The following is a 6,000-nucleotide window of genomic DNA, read 5'->3' on the forward strand; positions in this document are numbered from 1 at the left end:
GAAAGAAGTGGAAAGAAAGCCCACACTACAAAGAAAATGAAGCACTTTAGTCCCTATGAACAACAAAACTTTAATTCTTAGCTCATTGATGAGTGGACCCTCCAAGAAACACCGATTCAATAAGTCCAAGAAATGAAAGAGTGGGCTTTGGTGGCTAGCCCTAATAAGCCACCGGGGTTTAGATAAAGATCTTGAGCTGGAATTGTCAGGGTTTGGGCACTCCCCTGACGTTCCAACATCTTAGAGCCTTACGGTCTGTTTGGTAACCATCCAAACAGTGCCAAATTCTGATTTTTTGTTCCGGAATCGGTTTCGGCCTAGAATCGCGTTTGGTAATTTTTTTGTTTCGGGAACAGATTGGGAACAGAATCAAGAAAAAAAAGTTGATTCTTGTTTCGGGAACGAATTTGAGAATCAAAATCAATAAATTTTCTTCTTCCCTTCGGCCATCTCACGACCGCCATCCACCATCGCCCGCCACCGTCCGCCGTCCGCCACCGCCGGCCGCCGGCAGTCCGGCGAGCTCGCTTGGGAGGCTCGCGGACCGGGCGAGGTCCGGCGAGCTCACCGGGAGGCAAGCCCGCCCACCGGCGAGCTCGCCGAAGGCTTGCCCAGCCACCGGCGAGGCTCGGCCTCCCAAATCGCGGCGAGCCTCGAGCTCTCGGTGGGGGCGGGCCTCGCCGGGCCGGGCGAGGCCTCGCCGGGCCGAGTGAGGCCCGCTCGGCCACCGGCGAGGCTCGGCCTCGCAAGATCCGGCGAGGCCGAGCCTCGCCGGGGCGGGCGGGGGCGGGCGAGCCTCGCGGACGCCCGGCCCCACCGGTGGCTAGGCGAGGCTCGCCCGGCCCGCCGGTGGCTGGCGCAGCCTCGCCCAACCCCGACGAGGTCGGCACGGCCATCGGTGGGGCTCGGCCTCGCCGGATCCGGCTCGGCCGAGCCTCGGCGGGGCTAGGCGAGCCTCGCCGCCGCCGGCGAGGCTCGGCCGACGAGGGCTGCCTCGCCGAGGGCGGCGACGCTCCGGTGAGGTCGCCGGCCGAAGAAGAAGAAGAAGATGAGAAAAAGAAAAGAAAAAGGAAAAAAAAAAAAAAAGAAAAAGAAAAGAAAAAAAAAGGAAAATGAAAAAATGAAAAAAAGAAAAGAAAACAAAGGAAAAAAGTAAAAAATTATTTAAAAATTAAAAGAAATTGATTTGGAACAGAATTAATGAACACGGTACCAAACGCAATTCTATTCCAGAATTAGAAATTTTGGATAATTACCAAACGGCTTAAAATGCTTAGAATCGGTTCAGGAAGAATAAAAAGAATCAATTCGATCGAATCAACTCCAGGGAACAGAATCGTTACCAAACGCGCCCTTAGTAGCTCAAGAAAAGCCCAGTTTAGTATTTTTAATGGAAACTAAAAATAAAGAACCAGCAGTGGAAAGGCTTTAATGTGGAATAATCACTTATCGGTTGAACTAGTTTTGAGTTCGAGAGAGATGATTGAGGTCACTTGCAGTGAGTTGAATTGTGACAACAGAATGAGGATTTCTTTCCTACATGCCTTGACAAATTATCAAGAAAGACTCCAACTATGGCAGCAATTTAGATGACTCACGGGAGAAACAACTTACCCTGGATATGCATTGGAGATTTTAATGAGACTTTATATCATTGGGAGAAGTATGGTAAAAAGGAGACGAACTATTATAGAGTGGCAGCCTTTCAGGACCTATTGAATGATTGTTCGCTCATGGATATGGAAAGCAAAGGATGTGCCTTCACCTGGACAAACAATCGAGATGGGGAGGAGCAGGTGAAAAAAAAGGTTAGATCGGGTGCTTTGCAATATAGAATGGAGAATTATGTTCTTATAGGCAAAAGCCTATGTCCTACCTACCATTGGCTCGGACCATAGCCCTATTCTACTATCATTATATCCCCCATCAAAGAAAAGAAGAAGAGTGTTTAGATTTAAAGCGTACTGGATGTAGGATGTTGAATGTCGAAAAATTTTGCAATCCGTGCGGAATGATCAACTGAATTCCCAATTGAATTTGCCTAAAAAACTGAATGCGATAGCTGATGCTCTAACCAATTGGAGCAAGGATAAATATTCCGATGCCTATGGAAGGATTGAGGAACTTAAAAAAGAGCTTACAAATATAACTAATAAAAAGGATACAGGATCAAGAAAGGAGGAAGCAAAGAGGCTTCAGTTGCAAATTGAACAATTATGGAGACATGAAGAAATGTATTGGGGAATGAGATCGATGATAGAGTGGTTGAAATGGGGAGATAGGAACATGAAATTTTTCCATGCTACAATTGTGCAGAGAAGGCAGAGGAATAGAATTGCTATGCTGAAACTTGATGACCAAAACTAATGTAGGGATCCTGAGGCTATTAAAGAACACATTGTTACCTTCCATCAACGCCTTTATGGCACAGTTGGCCTCAGAATTTTTCAACTAGTGTTGGTCCAATGCTCTTGCCTAGTAGCAGACGCCATGAATGAAGCTCTAATAGCAAAAGTCACAATGGAGGAAGTAAAATCAGCAGTATTCCGGCTGGGAGCCATTAAGGCTCTAGATCAGATGGCTTAAATGGACAGTTCTTCTAGCATTATTGGGAGCTAATCCAGGAAGATGTGCATAAAATGGTGGATAACTTCTTTGTTTTAGGTACTCTAGACCCTTCCCTCAATACAACTCACATTACCCTCGTCCCAAAAGTGACTCTCCCAGAATCTATAGCGCAATACTGGCCCATTAGCCTTTGTAATTTCAATTACAAGATAACTTCTAAAGTGATGGCAAATAGGTTGAAGCCTGGCTTCGTAGACTTATAGAAATGGAGCAAAGTGCTTTCATAGGTGGAAGACAAATACAAGACAATATTTTAATTGTCCAAGAAGTGCTGCATCAATTGAGAATCAGGAAAAGGAAAAGGAAGTTTTTAGGCCGTGCTTAAACTTGACATGCAAAAAGCATATGACCGAGTGGGATGAGACTTCTTGTGCGAGTGCATGAGCAAAATGGGCTTCAGCGATCACCGAATTTCGTTGGTGAAAATATGTATATCAACCGTTACCTTCAGCATCAAAGTGAACAAGGAACCTCTTCAAGCATTCAAGCAGACTATGGGTTTAAGGTAAGGGGACCCTCTCTCTCCCTACTTATTTATTGTTATGACTAATGTGTTGTCTTTGCTTAAACAAAAAGCACTTAGAAATGGCAGTGCAAAAGGGATTAAACTGAATAGAAGCTGTCCAACACTTACTTACTTTTTGCGGATGATGTGATCTTCTTCCTCGATGGCATAGTGAAGGAATGTCAAAATATGGAAAACCTATTGAATCAATATTGTTATGCATCCAGTCAAGCCATAACCTAAACAAGTGGGGTATTTAGTTTAGCAGTTGCTGCCCATAACGATTAAGAAGGAATATGGCAGAAGAACTAAGAGTCCCGATCATCGAAAAAATAGGAAAATATCTAGGCATTCCTTCGGATTGGGGGCAATTGAAGAAAGAGATGTTCTCGTGAATTCTAGCAAGAGTGAATATGAAACTTGAGGGGTGAAAGAGAACATAATGTCAAAAAGAAGGAAGGAAATACTTAATAAAATGGTTGTACAGGCATTGCCGCAATATGCTATGTCAATTTTTAAGATTCTAGTTTCGATATGTAGATTAATCGAAAAAAAGATAGCCACATTTTGGTGGAAAAAGAGTAGTGCAAAGAAAGGCGTCCATTGGAGAAAGTGGGAGGAGCTGAAAAGAAAAGAAAAGAAAAGACTGTGGGGGTTTGGGATTTAAGGACCTTGTTGCCTTTAATAAGGCTATGCTCAAAAAATAGGCGTGAAGACTCATACAAGACCCTTCAACCTTGTGGAGTAGATTGTTGAAAAGACTATACTTCCTTACAGGAGATTTCATGAAGGCAAACACGTGATCAAGACCGTCTTGGGGATGTCAAAGTCTATTACAAGGAAGAGAGGTGATGGAGCAACAAACAAGATGGGCAGTAGGAGACAGATCGCAAATCAGAGCAAGAGAAGACAAATGGTTAGCGAGAGGTTGCATAGGAGGACCTAAAAACCAAGGAGAACCCAAATATGTGGCTAAGTTAATCGACCAGGAGTCCAAACAGTGGGATGAGCATAAGCTAGTGACTTGGTTTGACGATGACTTAGTCAAAGAGATACTTGCGACGCCGCTTAGTCACACAAGAAACAAAGACAAAATCATATGGACCAACAATAGATCCGGTATCTACTCAGTCGAAAGTGGATACAATAAAATCCAAACAACACACAACTAGACATCAGCATGTGCATCCTCATCATACCAGCAACCCAAAAAGCTATGGAACTTGATCTGGGACCCCCACACCCAACCAAAGGTCAAGTTCTTTATATGTAGCCTTTGTGCTAATGCGTTACCCACTAAGTAGAACCTATATAGGAGAAAGATGATACCTAATCCAAACTACCTCATGTGCCACCGTATGCCAGAGACAGCCGAACATCTATTTCTTTTATGTGAATGGACGCACCAAATTTGGGCAAACCAGAAGCTAAAGCTGAACCCTTCTCCCAGCAATATCTCCAGAATAGACAAATGGTTGTTTGAAGTCCTTACCTTAAAAAGAAACCCTCGGCCGAAGGAGCTAGTAGGGGGCACTCTTTGGCAGATCTGGAAGATCAGAAATGCAATGATCTTCAAAGGCGAGCTTCCGTGACCACAAGAAACGGTGTAGGAAGTAGAAGCAAATCTTGAAAGCTTTAACTAGTGGAACCCAAAAAGACCAAAAGGCAGCAAAAAGTCTACATACGTACTTGGAAAGTGGCTACCGTCGGTAGAGGGCCACTTGAAGATCAACGTCGATGCTTCATGGATTGAAAACCAGAGAGAGGGATCAATTGCCGGGCTATGCAGAGACAAGAACGGGGTCCTCAAGGATGGTTTTGCAGCAACAATTGAAGCCGACTCACCTCTGAAAACAGAAACTTTGGCTGTCCTTGTAGCTCTATGGAAAGTGGCGAAGGATAGAGAAGAAAGGAGCCTCACGCTTGAACTGAACTCAAAGATGGAAGTACAATCTGACTGCAAATCTGTGGTGGACAACTTGATGGGCTTTGCCCCGAGCCCATGGACAATGGAACCAATTATAGAGGATTGCAAAGTGTTGTTGGTCCAACTTAAAGGCGTCTCTGTATCTTACGTGCATAGAGAAGCAAACAAGCCTGCCAACTGGATAGCAAGAGCCCACCAGGACAACCGTCTTCCTCGCAATTGGATTTTATATCCACCTCATCCACTTTGGATCTTATTATGTAATGATTCGGAACCTAATTGCAGTTCCGCAACTTATTAGTAATGATCACTATCTTTCGACAAAAAAAAAAAATAGTTATAGCATCTTTAAAATGAGCAAATCTCCCACATGATGAATATTAATATGATTAGTGACCCTTGTGGGAAATGGATTATATTAGAACCGGTTAGATCAGGTAGGACAAGAACGAAGAATGGATTTTAAGTTGAAGTTGGTTATATCATGATTAATTTGACTTGTTTGGATTGGACATCAAGAGGAGCAATTTATCTTTTTATCTATTGTACATCAGTTAATCATGAGTAAGAATCAAAACAAAGATAGACATAATTGAACACGAGTAAACACATAACTTGATACAGGTTATCTTCTATTCTAACGGGTTTTTGTTTTTTATATGAACGGAATTCATATCGATGTAAATTATCTTATGATGATTAAAAGTATTTAAGAAGGATAAATTGGAGTACAAGGGGGTGAAGCATTTATGTTCTACTGCAGTTTATTTATGTAACAAAAAGGAAAGGTGGGGGAATAAAAAAGTGGGGTTTATTGCGACACTCATAAGATGGGGGCAGCATAGACAAGTGCATCCACGTTGGTGTGCACCCCCACTTTTTAACTCTTGATTAGAAACAACATTAATTGACTGGAAGCCCTTAAGCTAGGCAAAACTTA

Source organism: Eucalyptus grandis, chromosome 8, assembly GCF_016545825.1.
Source record: "Eucalyptus grandis isolate ANBG69807.140 chromosome 8, ASM1654582v1, whole genome shotgun sequence".
Lineage (NCBI taxonomy): Eukaryota > Viridiplantae > Streptophyta > Magnoliopsida > Myrtales > Myrtaceae > Eucalyptus > Eucalyptus grandis.